Consider the following 20,629-nt stretch of genomic DNA (forward strand, 5'->3'; position numbering starts at 1 on the left):
ACTCTGGGAATATACTCTGTGCTAGTCTTTTTAAGCATTCACAGATAGTTGAGTAAAAAAAAACTGGAGAATGATAAAGATATCTCTGAACAAATGAGTATAATCATTTATCTCCCCCAAATATCTTAACTTATGTTTAGCAGATTTCCTTAAAGATCTCCTTTAGAGGGGTTTGATTTAGCACTACATAGAAGATATTTTCTTCTCTTCCATTACTATTCCTTGATTCAATAATTGCAGGAACTCAAAGAGAAAAGAGGAGATGGGGAATAAAGAACAAAGGAAAATGTTCACCTCTGTTTTAGATGGTAACTGGAATTAGAAAAACTTCGAGAGGCTGTAATACCAACATTTAAGAGCATGGCCTCCAGAACCATCCCTATAAGGCATTTTATAGAATTTTGAGAAGATATTTCAGAATATACATTCACATAAATCTTAAACTGAATTGTTTTTAAAATTTGAGGTGAAATCAAGATACGTTCAAGGATTTGTTTTGGACAAAATTAATTTAAAGAAAATAAAGTCAAGGAAAAAATGAATACAGCATCAAAGTTGTCCCATAATTCTTACAAGCCAATATATTTTATGAAGATGACATAAACTAAGTCTAGACATGTGACTTAATCATAGTTCCCTTGAACTGAATATTTCTTATAACACTGGAAAATAGACAAATTTATCTGCTCTGCCACATTTTCTCTCCATCCAGTTGTAACACCAATGCCTTTTTAAGTAAAAACAATTCTTATATAAGAATCTGGAATCTGTCAGTGTAAATTTGCTTTGACTTTTTCAGGAGTATTTGGAGATTAAGCCTTGGAATTAAAAGTAAAGTCTATGACTTCAGAGATTTCATACACCTGCAGCCTCAGACCGAATTTGTAGGCCTGTGTGTATGAACACATGTGTAACTGTGTGTGGTGAAATGGTAAGTGGAGGAAAGGCAGGAAAGCCGTCTCCGAAACCCCCGACGTACTAATTTACTTCGCTTATGTGTAAGGCTGTTGATTTGTCAACAGATTAAAGCCCAAGATGAGCCATGAGAGTTGTGTTTGATTAGACAATTTTTTTGATGGGTATGCTTGGGGACTTCTCATGGGAGATGAGTGAGAAGAATTAGCTCTCAAGATCCCCATTAATCAGAAGAAAACTACCGAAACGATAATTTCTGACTATTTGACCTGTGGTCTAAAGTCCAAAAATCACTTGGACCAGGCTCCAAGCTTCAGAACCCCTGAAAACATTATGTCCAAATCAGTGCTGTTTGTCGCCATAGTTTCTGCTTGTTCTTCTGATTTTGATCTTCAAATACAGACAGAGAAATCACGATGTGTAGCCAGTTGTGAGCAGAGACACCAGACCACATGTATGCCAAGGATGTAACCACAAATCCCAGGCCCAATGTGTTAGAACATTAATTATGCAAGCATCCAGTCAGATAATGTAATCATCTCATAAAGAAGACCACAGTGATTTACCACTTACATTCAGATGCATCTGCCTCCTTTAAACCTCAAGGCCAGATTCAATTTTCTCTTTCTCAGCATCTTCCAGAGCCACAGTTTTGGAGGAGGAGAGTGCAAAGTGCAGAAAAATTATTGAGCTGGTTTTAACCCAGCTGTTTTATTTTTTATTCTTCAGACTTGTCTAAGGTCCTCTGAGGTCCTTGCTTTCATTTTCTCAACCCCAGAAGGAGCAAATGGAAAAGGCTCAGAGAAGCATGGGAGTTGTTCCAAGAGCAGTGCTGTGAGCATACATTTGTCCTGCTCAGGAGTGAGGTTTCGCCTCCACCTACACTCTGAGGGGGCAGCTGTGATGTCTCGATGGGATGAGAGAAAAATCAATATGCATGGCAATCTGGTTCTGTGCCCATGGGACCATGGAGAGAAGATATGCTGTGTGCCATCAGTGTGTCACAAATGAAGGCTGCCACCAACAGCCAGGGCACCTCTGTGTTAAAACAATTACTAAAAGGAAGGAGTGATAGTTGTAACAGCAGAAGCAGATTTTCCCACTCCTTTATGTCTCTTTTTTTTCCACTTGCTTCAAAAATCCCTACTTACCCTTATGCTCCTATGAGGGAGCATCGGTTCTATGATATGTCTGGGTATTCAGCCAAGAAGTGGATTTTGGGGTGAGAAGCTCAGTTACTGATTGAAATAATAAGAATGATAGGCACCCCTGACTCAGATTTAGGTAGAGGCAGTTGGTGGCATTTGACCACTGAAAGTGAAGCATCACAAAATGCTTTTATACACTGAACAACTCCTTACAAAGTGGAAACACACACATCAGTTCCTGAGGAGGGAGGGCAGGTGGTAGATTTTAGAGTCATTGAATGCCCTGGGTGGGGAGGCGGAAGAAATAAGTTCTCATTAGCTGAAAGTGAGTGGGATTGCTTATTTTCTTAACTAACATTGTCAACCAAGGAGTGAATATGGATGACATACCTAGAAAGTCTACAGGACCAGCATTTTTCTTCAGGAAGCCCTGCACAGAGGGTGTCCACATGGGAGGTAGAGGCAGCAGAGGCCTCATTTCTTCCATCTTCCAAGTCTTGAATGCTCACTTCGCAGAGCAATGACACTGTGTCCCTTTTGAGAGTGACTGAGTGCAACAAATCTCTTCTCGGGCCTTGATATTGGATGCTGATGAACACTGTGGGCTTTTCCTGTTCACATGGGCAGACAACGAACCAGGCAGTCAGTGCCTGCTTCTCTTTTTATTTTATAACAGATGGACAATTCAAAGCATCTAAAAATTTAAAAAAAAATTATTTTACGGAGAGGGGCAGAAGGGGAGAGAAAGAATCTTAAGTAGATTCCATGCTAGGCATGGAGCCTGACACTGGGCTTGATCCTACAATCCTGGGATCATGACATGAGCCAAAAATCAAGACTGTTAGATGCACAACTGGCTGAGTCACCCAGATGGCCCAAGAGATGGGTCACTAGTTCAAAAGAAGTAGTGTTTATATAGTGCTGAGAGTTCCTGGGAGATTTCTGAGATAGGATATTTCCATTCCTGGGAAAGAGTTATTCACACTGATTATGAAGGCTGTACCAACCACTCCTTGGGAATTAAGTGTTAGCCCCATACAAAGGAAATACGTCTTTGAGACAGTCATGTCAATTCTGTGCTTGTTTTCCTTTCACTAGCTCTGGTGCCACAGTACCTCCCAATTGTCCCCTTTTTCCATAGGAACCAGTGGACTACCCAAAGAGTTTATATATTTGTAAAATTCAAAGTGCATTATTCACACGGGATAGAAGGGACCTCAAAATTCATGATTCCTTACCCATACACAATATTCAAAGTACTTATTAAGTGAATGAAGGCTGTGCCAAAATCTCTACCATGGAAACCAGGATGGTGAGGGTGTAAAGACAAAAGACAGGATATTTCTTGTGGAGTGAAGGTAGTACATGTTGCATTAGGATGGGAGGACCCATGTTGATTCCTTTAAGGCTATGGAGGGTACTCTTCTATGCAAGTTCATCTAAAATAGGATGAAGCAACAGATGATTATGTTCTTCCAAAAGATTGGAACACACAGGACAGAAGTGACACTAGAGGCATAACCTGTTTTTATCATGTTTTGCTTTGTTGTACTTCACAGATGCAATTTTGTTTTTGTTTGTTTATTTTGGTGTTTTTTGTTTTTTTTTTTTACAAGTTAAAGGTTTGTGGCAACCCTGTATTCAGCAAGTCTATTTGGGCCATTTTTCTAACAGCATTTTCTCATTTACTGTTTCTGTGTCACATTTTGGCAATTCTCATACTATTTCAAGCTTTTAATAATTATTCTACATGTTATGGTGTTCTGTGATCAGTGATCTTTGATGTGACTATTGCAATTGTTCTGGGAGGCCACAAAATGTGCACATATGGTATGGAATTTAATTGATAAATGTTGTGTGTGTTCTTGCTGCCCCACCAATGACTGTTCACCTGTCTCTCCCTCTCCTTGGGCCTCCCTATTCCCTGAGTCACAACAATATTGAAACGATGTCAGTTAATAAACTGACAGAGGCCTGTAAGTGTTCAAGTGAAAGAAAAATTTGCATGTTTCTCACTTTAAATCAAAAGTAGAAATTATTGAGCTTAGTGAGGAAGGCATGTCAAAAGCCAAGATAGGCCGAAAGCTAGACCTCTTGCAACAGTTAGCCAAGTTATGAATGCAAAGGGAAAGTTCTTGGAAGAAATTAAGAGTGCCACTCTAGTTGGACACATGAATGATAGGAAGCAAAACAGCTTTATTGCTGACATGCAGAAAGTTTGAGTGGTCTGGACAGAAGCTCAAAGCAGACACAGCAAGTCCCCCAAGCCAAGGCCTAATCTGGGGCTAGACCTAAACTCTCTTCAATTCTGTGAAGGCCAAGAGAGGCAAGGAAGCTGCAGGAGAAAACTTTGAAGCTAACAGAGGTCGAGTCATGAGGTTTAAGAAAAGTAGCCATCTCTAGAACAGAAAAGGGCAAAATAAAGCAGTAAGTGCTGATTTAGAAGCTACAACAAGTTATCCAGAAGATCTAGCTAAATTAATTAATGGAGATGGCTACACAAAACAACACATTTTTTTAAAAATTTTTTTAAATTTATTTTTGAGACACAGAGAGACAGAGCATGAATGGGGAAGGAGAAGAGAGAGAGGGAGACAGAATCCAAAGCAGGACCCAGGGTCTGAGCTATCAGCACAGAGCCTGACGTGGGGTTTGAACCTATCAACCGTGAGATCATGACCTGAGCCGAAGTCGGATGCTTAACCAACTGAGCCACCCAGGCACTTCAACAGATTTTCAGTGTAGACAAAACAGCCTTATACTGGAAGATGATATGTCTAAGATTTTCAGAGATAGAGAAGAGAAGTCAATACCTGGCTTCAAATCTTCAAAGAACATGCTGATTCTCTTGTTACAGGCAAATGCAGCTGGTGACTTTAAGTTGAAGGCAATATACATTTGCCATTTCAAAAATCCTAGGGTCCTTAAGAATTCTGCTGAATTCTGCTTGTGCTCTATAAATGTGACAACTAAGTCTAGATAATAGTACATCTGTTTACAAGATGAACATCTTAAGCCCACTATTAAGACCTACTGCTCAGAAAATATTTCCTTTCAAAATATTGGCAATACACCTGGTCACCCAAGAGCTCTGATACAAGATGAAATTAATGCTGTTTTCATGCTTATTAACACAACATCTATTCCCCAGCCCATGGATCAAAGAGTAATTTCAACTTTCAAGTCTTATTATTTAAGAAATAAATTTCATAAGGCTATAGTTGCCATAGATAGTGATTCCTCTGATGGCAAAGTAAATTGAAAATTTTCTGAAAAAGATTCAACATTCTAGAGACCAGTTAAGGACATTCATGGGAAAAGGTCAAAATGTCAATTAACAGGAGTTAGGAAAAAGTTGGTCCCAACCTTCATGGATGACTTTGAGGGGTTCAAGACTTCAATGGAGGGAGTTACTACAGATATGACAGAAATAACAAGAGAACTAAACTTACAAGTGGAGCCTGAAGATGTGAGTGAATTGCTGAAATCGCATAATAAAACTTTAATGGATGAGGAGTTGCTTCTTATGATGAGCAAAGAATGTGGTTTCTTGAGATGAAAACCACTTCTGGTGAAGATGTTGTGAAGATTGTTGAAATGAAAACAAAGAATTGAGAATATTACATAAACTTAGTTGACAAACCAGTGTCAGGGTTTGAGAGGATTGACTCCAATTTTGAAAGTTCTAGTATGGGTAAAACGTTATCAAACAGTGTTGCATGCTACAGACAAATCATTATGAAAGGAAAAGCCAATCCACGTGGCAAACCTCATTACTGTCTTATTTTAAGAAATTGCCACAGCCACCCCGACCTTCAGGAACAACAACCATGATCAGTCAGCTGCCGTCAATAACAAGGCAAGACTCCAAGACCAGCCAAAAGATTATGACTTAATGAAAGCCAGGTGTTGGTTAGCATATTTTTAGCAATATAATATTTTTAAATTAAGGTGTATACTTTTTTTTGACATTATGTTATGGCACACTTAATAGACGGCATTGTAGTGTAAATGTAACTTTTAAAGGCACTAGGAAACCAAAAAATTCATTCCACTTTCTTTATTGTGATGTTGACTTTATTGTGGTAATCTGGAACCAAATCCACAATATCTCCAAGGTATGCCTGTATTCCAGTGGGGGGATCATAGCTTTTACATTCTGACATTTTATAATATGACTCAGAAAGTAGTATCTATGATAGAGTTACGAGCTCAGAGGCTATATTATAGAAATAGCTATTGATTCTGCCTGGGGAAATGGACAATGTAGCACTATTTGCCTTCAGCAGATTCAGTTGTAAATATTAAAGAAAAGCAACAGTAGTAATGAACCACCCCATTAGGTCAACAAAAACGGGCCAGAAGATTGGGCTTATTTATTGTGCCACATTGCCATTAATGAATTGGGGGCAGAGTGGAGTGATCAGTGCCTGGAAAATGCAGTTTTTATTAATCCAGGAAATATAAAGCCCAATGAACAAATCCTCTCAAATCACACAACGAACTGTAAATTAAGCATACACACAGGAAGTTATGGGCTTTGTAGCAAAAGAAAGCTATGTAGACCATAGCACACAATTTTTCCACATGTGGTAATACCAGATGCCTCAAGGACCTCCAGCAGTTCTCAGTGATGTCTGGCCACCTCCAGAGGACACCTAGTTGTTAGCGCAGCTTATTAGAAGAACCCTGCCCTTCAGAAGAACCCAGAGGTCATGGACTTAGCTCTAATTTTGTTTTTGCCAAGTTTTTGTTATCCAACGTAAGTTACTTAAACCTCACTTTGTCTCAGTTTCTTGTCAGTAACTCAACAAGTACACACCGAGAGAGTCTATGTATGAAGGACATAAGGGCCACATGCAAGAAGGAATCATAAACACTGTCCTCAAGGAGCTCACTTTAGTGGCGGTGAAGACAAGTTAACAAGAAATGTTCCATAGTATGCTTAATGTAAAATGTATGTACACAATACAGAAAAGAACTCAGAGCATATTTATTCTAGCTACACCATAATCTGATGGATGAAAAGTACTTACAATTTTACTCTAAAAAACTGCCTTGCTTATGGCAGTGTTTGTTTGTTTTTTAATACTAATTCCCAGATTTTAACTCATTTGGGCATGTATTTTCTGAGAATCTAACAATATGTCCGAACCTTTTTCTAGTCTCTCTATACACACCTTCCACCCCAAAACACCTCTGTCCTCTGAACCATAACTCCAGGTGTCTTTAGGGGAGTGTCTGGTTCTGTTCTAGGAGAGAGTGAAGATCTTTTTGGCTATTCTTCTTGTGCCCATATTGTTTCCTTGTTTGCACACACACACAGAGCCCTCAATGCTCCCCTCAGTCTGCCTCTGTGGTACCGTCCAAGATTCTGGACTGGATCTACCCGGTGCTGAATCCCCCTGTTGTTTCCACTATGGGCATGATGACTAGAGAACGAATCCCATGAAGACCCAGCCCAAGTACTTCTGACCGTATTTCCCAACTGTGACAATTCAATTATATTCCACGTATGAGTTGTTCGGGCTGACAAACCACTCTCTGCTCAAGAATTTTCTTTCAGGGGAATATGTGAGAGCTGACTGTCTCACTTCTTTAGATCCATATCCCTTGCTTTCCAAGGTTATGATTTAGCATGCGTGTGGGGACCTCAGGGGGAGGCATTATTTGGTAAATAAATAGCCATTAGTGTCATCAATTCTGTTCTGAAATCTTAAAATATTTACTCCTATTATGTATGTTCTGAGCTTTCCACACTACTAGGAATGTCTATCAACGTTTGCTTTTACTTTCCTTATTCACTCGATACCACAGAAGCAGTGTTGCATGAGGGGCCAGAGAAAAGATAGCTATAGATTTGACATCAGATAGACAACGTTTGCTATTGAATCACTGGTAACATTAGGCAATTATAGGTGATTTTAGTCTTAATTTCTCAAAAATAGAAATTTAAAAATCATATTTCTTTCTGTATTATTGACAGAATTAAGTGAAATTATTCAGTAGACTCTTTAAGACAGTTTCTAGAACCTAGTAAGTGCTTAATGTTAGCGTTTTTGGAAAGAACAACAACAACAACAAAATACAGTTACACTGCATTTGGAGGCCTGCGTCCTTATGGGAATAAAATTCAATGAAAATATTAAGGTCCAGAATTGTAATCCTTATCAAGGACAGTTTAGATAGTTTTAATTTTGAGCATGAAGTGATGGGAGCATTTAAAAGCTAAGAATCATAATTTGGGATACTGATTTATGTAGGTAGGGCACAATCACCACCTGCCTCACCTGCCTCTGCCCACCTGATGTCAAGAGGCAGATTCACTGTGCAACTAATGAGTCTTCAACTTCAAGGTTTCTTATTTTCATTGGATCCTTTCCAAGACTCTAGAAGGAGTCTTGCAGTTATATATCAAGTTGTACAACTTTTGGGCCCCTAAATCCTAGATGTGCCTCTGTTCTGGTCCCTAGCCACTTCCTCTTAGTTTGTGGCCATAGTTATTTAAGGAACTTTATATCCTTTGGGTACAAAGTGCACCACATCTTGAAGAATCGTGATTCAACCTCTCAATGACACCAACCTTCTCTTTAGAATGCATTCATTGAGTCCTACAGTGACTCTTGGAAATGTCCTCATTGAGAAGGTCTTCAATAAAATATCTTATTAAATGTTTAAGAATATACTTCTATCTGGTAACTTTTGTGCATTGATGCGCTGCTTTGAATAACACCCACCCGATGATTCATCATGGGAAAAATAGTATTTGCTGTAAGAACATAGAACTCTCTGTATTATTAAAGAAAGTAAAAAGAAAATTAGAAGTTTAATACAACATTTTTGGAATGAGAAGAAGAGATAAAATAACCCCCAAATGGTAATTTTATGTATTTTCACTCATTTTAAATAACAGAAATGACAGATGGGGAAGGCAAAACAAGAAGACTGGCAGAAACAACTACTCATTCTAAATAGAGTTCAGCCAATGAAAAAATGTAAGCTTGTTAAAAAGAGTATGTATATTATTGTGTGGTCCTTAGGCTGGCTAAAGAAACACATTCCAGATTTGGAATACACAGCTCAGGCTGTTTTCTGATTCCAGGCAAGGAGACCATCTGACAAAATGACGTCAATTTTATTCCACGCTGTTGAACTTATGTCCTGGTTTAATCAGTTTGACATGAGTTTTGCAAGAAATAAAAGCAGTATATTAATGAGCTTGAGATGTGAGTACCAGAGTCAAAGCACAAGCCATTTTATCGTTAGCGAAACTGGTGAAAATTGAAAGAGAAGCAGAGTATAGTTAATGCTGTCATTTTCAAAATAATCATCTGTTGCATCTCATCCTTGAGTATTGTATCTGAAATAATGCATTTTGTATGGAATTTAGATGATAAAAAGGAGCTGCTGACCTTTTCTTGGCCATAAAAATGGCACCCAGCTATCAATCACATTTTTCATAATCTTGCCTTATTGTCGAGTGATGAAGATTCTAACTCTTCAATGAAGAATTGTGGAATGGTGCAATAATTTAATTTAAATCACACACACACACTCACACACACTTATATAGTTGGCTCTTGAACAACATGGCGGGGTAGGGGCATCAACCCCTGGACAGTTGAAAATCTGAGTATAACTTTTGACACCCCAAAAACTTAACTACTTTTGATCCAGAGCTTTCCTGTTGACACAAGCAGTTGATTAACACATATTTTGTATATGTACTATATACTGTATTCTAATAGTAAAGTAAGCTAGAGAAAAGAAAATGTTATTAGAAAAACAGGAGGAAGAGAAAGTACATTTATAATACTGGTCTGTAGTTACATAAAAACATGTACGTGTGAGTACACTCATGCAGTTCAAACTTGTCAAGGGTCAACTGCATATATGTATACACTTTATCCTATTTCTGCAGCATCCCGTCTGCAAAAAATCATGAGGTTAGATTCAATGCTTTCAAGGTAGACTGTTATTCCATTATGGAAAAAATTTTGATTGATTGACTTTTAAACAGGCAAGAAAGATCTTATTCCAAAACTTTACAGTAAGGGGAGAGAGTGAATGTAACTCCATTGAAACCATAGATGGGAGAGTTTTTAAGCTCTTTGGTGAGTTAGTAGAAAATACTAGTGAATCTTACTGGTGAGGTTGCTCAATGTGATAATGCCACCTGTGTTTTGCTGGTTGGTACTTACACTTACCCCACTGTAGAGACTGGGAGAGAGGGCCCTGATCTTCCCTAATGATTATATTTCAAAGAAATGCCCTCCAGGTCCTTGGGAAAGACATTCCTGGGGAGACAGATTTAGGTAACACCTTCAACAAAAAGCCATTTGTGTAGAATCTATTACTTGCCACTTTACATACATGTTTTAATTGTCCCCCCAACTCTAAAACACACTTGATGTTAGCTTATACAAATGAGGGAATTGAGTCTTTGAGAGATTAAGTAAATTGTCAATGCTCACAGATATAAGAATCCTGACTCTAAGTCCCAATTTCTTCATTTGTAACATGGATAACACCACATATTTCACAGAGCTGTGGGAAGAATTAAAAGCTCGTGTTTTTTATACAGTGCTGGCTCCATGTGGATTGAAAACTCCCTCCATATGTGGTTAGGCATGTGGACTCTGAATACTGAGCACCTTGGTTTGAATTTCTAGCTTTTCTGCTTCTTGGTTATGTAAACTTGAAGTTATTCAACTGCTTTATATCTCAGTTTTCTCTATTAAAATGGGGATGAAAGTAGTGCTCACAACATATGATTGTTATGATTAAATGAGTTAATACATGTTCCTTAGAACTGTAGTGTCTTAGAACAGAACTTTAATATAGGACCTTAGACCTTCATTCCATAAACATTAGCTATAATTAATATAACTAATATTATTAATGATTTCTTTTGACTACTGAATCCATTATTAGTCTTATATTCCTCAATGTTGATTTAAAAACATTTTTACAATAAAGAAAATATATTGCAGAAGCTACCATGGATTATAGTGGAACCACTGTGGATTAGTGGGAGAGCATAATCTTTTATTCCAAGGTTTCAACCATTTAGTGGAGGGAGAAACATAACACATTCAATTATAAATGTGTAATTCAAAACTGCTCTATATTTTAAAAAGTGATTTGTTATATTAAGATAGAATCTGTTCTGCTTTAGTTTTATAAAATGTTCAAATTTTAGTTTAATCCAGAAACTCCTTTGAATCATTTTGGAAATAGGTAGTATGAACATCTTAATCAATGATATAATAAGGAAAATATATATAATGACTAATAATTAAACTATAGACTGAAATGTATTTTTGAAATATTCTTTTCATCATTTTTACTTTATTCAAATTTGACTGGAACTAAGTCAGGTGATTGAAATGCCTTGAAGAATGGTTGCACTGACTTTCAAAAGCTCATATAGAGGGATGATCATCAAATCATTTATGCATTTCACAAATATTTGTAAATCTTACCATGCATTTCACTCATCATGGACAATTATGGAAATTGGTGAATAAGGAAGAAGTGGGTCCCTGCATTTTTGGAGGTAATGGGAAATTTTGGGGGAGAAATAAAGGTGGGGGATCTATTTTAGATAAGGTGGTCATTTCTGAGGGGGTGACATTGAGCTGAAAACTGACAGATGAAAACCACCATGTGATTTGGGGAAAGAATATTCCAGAAAAGGGACAGTAAACGAGGCCCTGAGGTACCAAAGAGCAGGCGTTTTAGAGGAACTGCAAGAAAAAAAACTTTGGGGGGAATTCACCTTCTTTATCCTGTTACATCTTAACATGGGTTTAGTGATGTAGCTTTCTGTGGGTCCTCTGACTCTTTGATCATCCCTTCTTTATCTCTAACTTGTCTTTTATGCGGGCATTTTCTTTCCAGGTGAGGGGACAAACATAAAGTGGATCATAAATACTTTGCTGGGAGTTTAATGTCTCAAAACAACCTGAATTTGTTCTTAAAAATCTGAAAATTCAAGTAATTAGATATACAATGCCAGGCCAAGGAAGAATGTCATGTGCCAGTTAGACCCGAGTCCAGCACTCGCAGAGCTAAATCAGATATCTATCACAGTCATTGGCATGGACTGAGTTTTCTGTGCTCACAGTCCAGTGCAGTGGTTTACAACCATAGTGGCTGAGTGTTTATACTCAAGGTATGGTCCCTGGAATCTCAGTCCCCGCCTTTGACACATAACACTACTGAATCAAAATATGAGTTTTCACAAGATCCCGAGGTGATTCAAACGCACAAAAACCAAACTCTTAGAGAGAACAGATTGGTCGTTGTCAGAGGTGAAGGTGGTGGTGGGTAAGGGAAATAGGTGAAGGTGGTCAAAAAGTAGAAGCTTCCAGTTATAAAATAAAAATGTCCTGGAGATGTAATGTACAGCATGATGACTATAACTAACAATACTGCTTTGTGCAGTTGAAAGTTGCTAAAAGAGTCTATCTTAAATGTTCTTATCACTAGAAAAAACATTATAACTATATGAGGTGATGGATGCTAACTAAAGTAATTATGGTAATCATCTCACAATACATACATGTATCAAATCATTATGTTGGATGCCTTAAACTAATACAATGTTATATGCCAATTATATCTCAGTAAAACTGGGAGGGGGGAGTAAAATTTGAGAACCAAGGGGATTGGGAGTCAGAATTTAAATCCTCGTCCCACTACTTATTACCTACGTTTCCCAGCTTAACCTCTCAGAATTTTAGCTCCATATCCTTTCTCTTTTGCTCTCAAAATAATATATTCATTATGTTTTGGATTCAAGAGATTTAGAAGCTTTTCAACATGTTTGTGATGGCTTTCAAAAGCACATATGGCGTTAACCATGATCCGTTTTGGGGGGAAGATTAAAAAAATTGTATACAGCTATTAGCACATACTGTATGCTGATTTTCAGTGTGTGTACACAACATGGTAGTTAAACTTCTCTTGTTTGCCAAATCAGTTAAAAAAGAACCATCAATTAAACTAATTTAGATAGAGTTTGAATAGGGTTGGAAGGGAATGGGTGGGCTGTACTTATTATTACCTCAGCTATTGAGCAAGCTGCCAGAAGATGGGCCATATGACACATACAATTATTTTCTTAACTAAATTTTCCCAATGATGGCTCCAGCCCCCTTTTCGGAGAAATCTTGTTACATTCCTTTACGCTACTCACTGAACCTAGTAGAGGTAGAGGATTAAGGGAATCAGATCACATAGGAAATCCAAGTTGCTTCTAATTGAACTGTCTGTTCTGGCTTTATCCTGCCAAGGAGGGAGAGCAAACTGAGGTGGTCTCAAGTGCTTTCTTGAATTTTTCAGTGCAGTTGTCTCGGAGAGTAAATGCAAGCATAGCTGCTTCTTAGCAAAGATGGACCAGTGGACACCTGTAAAGGCTTAATAAGGATGTTTCTATCTTTGTGTTATATAGTGTGTTGTACAACAGAGCCTGGAAACTCACTGCATTTAGAAAACAATGTAACCGTCTGAGTCAATTATTTATTGAGTACCTATGGTCCCAGGAACTCTGCTACACCCCAGGGAAAGAAAGATGATTAAGACCGTGTATTCTACCTTTAGGAACTCATAATCCAGTGTGGCATAGAGTCAGATCTTTGAATCTGAGCATAAAATTACCTACCTTCTTGTTACCATCAAAATTAAGGCTAGGATTATCATATGATCCAGTAATTTCACTACTGTGTAATACCCAAAGAAAATAAAAACACTAATTCAAAAAGATATATGTACCGCTATGTTTATTGCAGTGTTATTGACAATAGCTAGGATATAGAAGCAGTCCAAATTGCTACTGATAGATGAATATATAAAGATGAATGGATATATACAATAGACTATTACTCAACCATAAAAAAATAATGAAATGTTGCTGTTTGCAACAACATGGATGGACCTAAAGGGTATAATGTTGAGTGAAATCAGTCAAAGACAAAGACCATATGATTCCACTGATATGTGGAAATTAAGAAACAAAACAAATGAATAAACAGAGAAAAAAAGAGACATGCAAACAAACAAACAAACAAAAAGAACACCACTCTCAAATACAAAGAATAAACTGATAGTTGCCAGAGGGGCAGTGGGTGAGGGGATGGATGAAATAAAGAGGATTAACAGTACAGCTGTCTTGATGAGCACTGAGAAAGGTACAGAATTGGTGAATCATTATCATTATATTATACACCTGAAACTAATATAACAGTGCATGTTAATTATACTTGAGTAAAAAAATAAAAAATGAAACAAACAAACAAAATACCTAGCTCCTTTTAGAAATTCACGTTGGCTACCAGGAGGCCTGGGTGGATCAGTTGGTTAAGCATCCAACTCTTGGTTTCAGCTCAGGTCATGATCTCACGGTTCCTGGGTTCAATCCCTGTATGAGGCTCTGCACTAACAGTGCAGAGCCTGCTTGGGGTTCTCTCTCTCCCTCTCTCTCTGCCTCTCCCCTGCTCTTGTTCTCTCTTACTTTCTCTCTCAAAATAAAGAAATAAACTAAAAAAAAAGAAATTCAAGTTGGCTACTAAAAATCCAACACAACCTCACCTTCCTTGTATTTCAACCTACACATTGCTCCTAGAAAGGGACTTGCTAAAAAATAATTCTGAAATAGTCACTATCCTATTTTATAAATTCAGGATTCATGATCTCTGCTATAATACTCTGTATAAGGACCCCACATACCCTTCCATGTTGACTCCTATGCTTACCCACTCAGTGTATTCTCCATCCACTCAAAGCCTTTCCAACAATTTCCACTGCCCTGATAGCTGTTTCCTTCCCCTGACCTCTTCTCTTTAACTTTTTTAGCATCCCTCACAACTGAGCTCAATTGTCACCTTCTTCATAAGTATCTACTCTTTTCATTTTTCTTTGAAGACTTAGGCTTCTGTTCCTTTGTGATTCTGGACATTTTCACTCAGGATACTTTGTACATTGTGCAGCTGTTCTTCCTTTCCCAGATTCTCTCTCTCTCTAAACTATACGTACGACTCAACTTTGTATCTCCAGAAACTTTCTGTCCTCCTGGAACATAGTTGGTGCTCCAGAAAAGTTTGTTGAATGGATAACTAGAGATCAATGACATAGGGTATTTGCCTGATATAGATTGACATTTATTGTAACCCCCCAAACCCAAAACAGGTTGAATTTGTATAAGCAAGGAAGTTACATACCAACTTTAGCACAAAGGAAGATTGAATATTTTATTTGGGTTCTATCAGTGATCTTCAAACGTGTTAATTGATGAAATGTTATTATTTAATTAAGTCTACCTTAGTGTGAGAACATACTTTCTTTACACCTTTTAAAGACTGTTTTGGCCCAGTATTCAACGTCACACATCAAAAAGGAGGGAACAGAGGAAATGGTTTCTTGATTTTCCTTCTAAAGCATATTGGATTTCTGACAAACCAGTGAACTCCTAGAGTAACAATATATTTTTTTGATATATAAGAAATTTCAGAGCAGACTATTGATTGCAGTTCAACAAGCACAGCATCATTTAACTTGGCACCCAAAATACAATTTTCCCTTTTAAAGGTCAATTAGATTTGGGGTGAAAAATCAACCATAAACACATCTGGTAAATGAAATGGGTTATTCATCTAAAAATATACCATCTTGCACTTAAAAAAAGTTCTAAAGTAACTCTAGAATAATGAAATTAACCTCACTCTGAAATAACTTTGAAGACAAATAAGGCAAGAATAATGAATATTATTCTAGAATAATGAAATTAACTTCATTCTGAACAACTTTGAAGACAAGTTAGGGTGTTTGTTGTTTGTTTGTTTGTTTGTTTGTTTTAAGTGGTTAATTTGACCGGGAAGACACTCATTTAGATTTGTATTTTGTGTCATATTTACTCATTAAGTCCTTTATCTAGTTCATGCTTTTATCCAACAAATACAGTATGAGTGGCTACTATGTGCCAACCATGATCTTGTCACTGGGATTACAGCAGTTAACAAAACAAAGCTTGTGTACTCAGGGAACAGAGAATCTGATGTTTAGAGACAGGAATCAAAGTACAAGGAAGTACATAATTTGAAAAATAGTTATAATTGCTAAGGCAGTAAACAAATTAAGGCAAGAGGAGAGAATGTGATAGAGGACCTCTCTGGTCAGGTGGCATTGTGGGATCTGGGTGAAGGAGCGAGTTTTGTGGCCTTCTGGAGGGGGAGCTTTCTCAGCAGAGGGAATAGAAGAACAAGGGCCAGAGGCAGGAGTCAGTTTGTTGTTTACGAGCAAGAAGGCTTTTGTGACCAGAATAAATGATTGAAGGGATGAGATAGGAAACAAGGTGCAAGAGGGTACCCTGGGGTCAGATTGTGTGGTATCTCAGTTTGGATACTTTTCTGATTGAAGTGAGAAGTCTTTGGAGGGTTTTTGGTAGAGAAGTGAACTGATTTCTGTTTTAAGCATCACCATGGCCGCTGTGCATCTAATCGACTTCGAGGAGAGGCTAAAAACTCAGAGAAGGAATCTCGACTAAGGAGAGTCCATGAAATTTCATGCTCAGTTATACATATGCCTGTATGTGTGAATATGCATGAACATTTATTTTCATGGAGGGTGATGTTCATTTCTTATACCAGCTCCTCAGAAATATTCGTGATCCCATGAGCTGCAGCTGTAAAGGAACGAGAGCAGGCATGTTCAGGTAAGAAATAATGGTGGTTCCAACTAGAGAGAAACAATGTTCATGGCAAAATGTAGTTGGATCCAAGATTTACTGAGGATATAATTAACTTATAGTCACCCTCCATGTACATATGCAGTGGGTCCCACTAAAAGAAACATTTATTTGCCAATGTGGATTTAGTTTAATTTCTTAACAATTTTGAGTGACTTGAAGTGAAAGTCAGGCTTGGGCTCCAAGTTGTGTCACTAGCAAGCTTTGTGACCTTAACACTTCTTGCCATAAACTTGCTTATCTACAAAGTAGTTTATTATGAAGATCATATGTTACCTGTAGGTTTGCATGCTTTGTAGATTAGAGAATTTGTTTAGACAGAAGCTAAATGTAGTTCTAAAAGCATGGAACCATAGATCCTACTTCTTCATAACAGTGCGTCTAATATTTACTACATGTGCAATCTTTTGAAAGTTATTTGACCATCCTTGGGCCTTTATTTCCTCATCTAAAATAAGGATATTAGTTTACCTCAGAGAGATTTTGTGAGATTACCATAAAATAATCCGTGTAAACTGGTTTTCATAGTGCCTGGCATATAGCAAGGACTCAGTAAATTCTAGCATTTTATTCAATTGTTATCTACCGTGACTTCAAAGCACCTCTAAAAGCTAACCAACAACAAAGCCAAAATTGTCTCTCAGACAAGGGGACCTACTATAAATAATATGATGGAATTAATATTGTCCTGTTTAGTTGAAGGTATTATTGCTTAGTAGGATGTTATTTTTTTAATCTTCTTTATTTATTTTGAGTGCACGCATGTGCACGTGCATACGCATGTGTGTGTGTGTGCGTGCACACGCATGTAAGTGGAGGAGGGGCAGAGTGAGAGGAAGAGAGAAAATCTCAAGCAGGCTCTATGCTCTCAGCACAGAGCCTAACGTGGGGCTCGATCTCAGGACCCTGAGATCATAACCTGCATGGAAATCAAGAGATCAAGAGTCGGTCGCTTAACCGACTGAGCCACCCAGGGCCCCAATAGGATGTTATTTTTAACTTATTTTTCATGAGAGATAATTTCTGAGTTCCATGGTTATTGTCTGTGCGTGACAGTCAATTTGTGATAGGTGGAGTCCTTTGAAGATTCAGAAAAGTAAATTGGTTAAATATATAATTTCATGAGACCTCCAAATGCATGGACCATTTTCACCAATGTGTCTTGCCATGAGACACTAGATGCTCTAAACTGTTAGGCATTTTTAATGCACATTTGAGAACAGCTACAAGTGTTTGGACAAGTTTCCTCTACAAATTCATGTTTACACCTGCTTTTCTAACTCTAGCCAAACTAAAAATATTACAAATAGGGACCTTTTTTTTTTTTGATTTGGGGCCCATGATCTGATGCTTAGTATGTGAGCCGGTGTGCTTAGCACACAGTTCCTGATTTTCTGACGAACAACTGAAAGACATTTAAACACAATGATTTTAAGAGCGAGCTCAGGACTGACTCCCTGAGTTTGCTTTAGTGGTACTTGGAAATGTTCCTCCCACCAATTAGTTCCTTGGTTTTGTAAAATCAAAGGTGCATCCAGGAAATGTTGATCAAAAATCCTACCATTAGAATGCAATTTAATGTTTTTAAGACATTTTGAGACACATGCTTGGTGTCAGAGCAATTATTAGGGATTCATGCAGTATGTGAAAAGACATTTGATTAAGCACTTTGGGGACCTTCTGGAAAAAGCTATATATAGGCCAGCCATGACCAGTTTTGAACATTGCTCGATGTTTTCACTTGATTAAATAGAGCACAGCCATGCATGGTGCTCCGCCATGAGACATCTGAACAAGAGGAGAGCAGCAATCTGTTGCGGCTAGCTTCAAGGGATTCTGCTCCAGCGCTTGGAGCAGAGATCTGCAGGCCAATTTTTGATCAATGTTTTCATCGCAGTGGGCCCATAATTACCATTTATTGAACCCTTATTGTGCCAGTTACTTTGCACACAGTGATACCTAATATGAAAATCTTGTGAGATGTTATCAGCATCTTCAGATGAGGAAACTGAAGTGCTGGGAGATTGAATACTCCAAAGTTTCACAGCTAATAGAAAGGACTAGAAACTGAACACAGTTTTGTATGCTTCCATCACTCTGCCTGACAATACAGAACACTATCTTTTACAAAAAGAAGAGTGAGCAGTGGACGGTTCCATATATTTTCTGTCAGGAAGTTTTAATGTTGACCTTTAGATTTGAGGCTGAAATTTAATTCGTTTTTTCATATGACTGATTTCATGTAAGCCATGACCTTTTCCTCCATGGCGGGGAGGTGGTTCGAACAACTCCCCAAAAGCAGTAGTACTGATTTCTTCTAGGAATTTATTATGGAGGAAGGAAGGAAAAGAACGAAGAGCAGGAAGATCACCTGTTTCTGGAATAACTGGAGGAGCTTTGCAATGATCCAATTGCCTGTGAATAATCTTGAGGGACAGTGTGTCCAGTGAAAAAATTGAAGGGCTTTGTTAACCTTTATGTTCCAAAGACTGGTCATCTTTAGAAAAGCACAAAGATAAGCACAGAGAAAATGACTCATTGGCAAAGGAAAATGAAAAGAATCTGGAAAACATAAGCAGAACTTTTTTTAAGACATGATGGAAATAAGTTAAAAAGAAGTCTAATGCCTATTTTAGAGGAGGAAAGGCAGGTACGTCAAGATTGCTGCCCTGTAGCCCGAATCATGGCTCGGGAAGACATAACAACTGAGACACATCATCTTGGTATAGCAATGTAATCATTTTGTGGTAAGAAGGTGGATCTCTAACTCCTGACCTGTTCTTCAACTACTCTGCCTAAGATATTCAATACTCAAAAATCCTGCATTTCTGGCACTCTCTGATCTTAGGATTCCCTCTGTAGCAAGGACCATTGAAGTCACCAAAGTTTAGTAGGTGTATCTTTGTGAATGATGAGGGAGGTGAGAGCTGGGAGCCATGGCCATCTTGTTGTCCTTCAGTTTTGCTGATTGAAGAACAAACCAAGTTAAATTAACCTCAGCTGAGTGCAATTTACCATTTTACCCGAATTTTGACCTTGGGTTGGCTTCAGTCGTCTGACCCAGCTCGTGGGAGTACAACCAAAGTTGTTAAAAGGAAATAATTAAATTGGGGGAAAGATTGACATGAGCAGGACTTTCCATTGCTTTAGTGTAGTGCTAAAAGCCACTCTACCACTGTTGTGCATAAGTTACAGTGATATGGAGTAAGGTAAGGTGGAGCAACATAGGTTTTATTGTTTTTTGGGGGAATTCCAATCATTCCCCTATCCATGAGGCCACTCATTCATCCATCTAGTCATTCATTCATTCAAAAATTACATGTTTTCAATAAACCAATGTTTATGGAAATCGAGAAATGTATAAAAGAGAATCTGTTCCCTTAATTTGATAATCTGGTTGGAGACACAATACATACTCACAAGGCAGATGAAAGGTCATGGAGTGTGGTGGTTATAAGATGACTAATGACTTAAAGGATGGCTGTTTTGGTATAGTGGTGGGGTTATACAAAGAATGGATGAAAAACAGTGGCTTTCTCCCATGTTGTTCTGGTGCCCACAAATGGGAACAAAGAAAGTAGATTATGAGAGTAACCAAGGGTGGCCACTAGCTTCCTAGAGAGGGTGGATGGCTTTAAAGTATAGTGAGGAACCACATTATACTAGCCAACCATGGTATCCTGACTGAACAGGACTCTAATGTGAGTAAATTGGGAAGGGACCATGAATTGGAGTAACTATCAGGGCAGAACCTTCAGTTGAGGGCTTTTGGAAGACTGGGTGAAGAGATTAAAGTAAAAAAGCATATAGATCAAGTGCA

The 20,629-nt window shown here is 38.0% G+C and overlaps 1 protein-coding gene across 1 annotated transcript in view; it reads right to left on the reverse strand.

Moving 5' to 3' along the window:
- The window catches only part of GABRB1 (gamma-aminobutyric acid type A receptor subunit beta1), a 387,348-nt gene that overhangs the window by 199,448 nt on the left and 167,271 nt on the right, over window positions 1-20,629 (reverse strand). The window lies entirely within an intron of this gene.

The sequence above is a fragment of the Felis catus genome, chromosome B1 (assembly GCF_018350175.1).
Source record: "Felis catus isolate Fca126 chromosome B1, F.catus_Fca126_mat1.0, whole genome shotgun sequence".
Lineage (NCBI taxonomy): Eukaryota > Metazoa > Chordata > Mammalia > Carnivora > Felidae > Felis > Felis catus.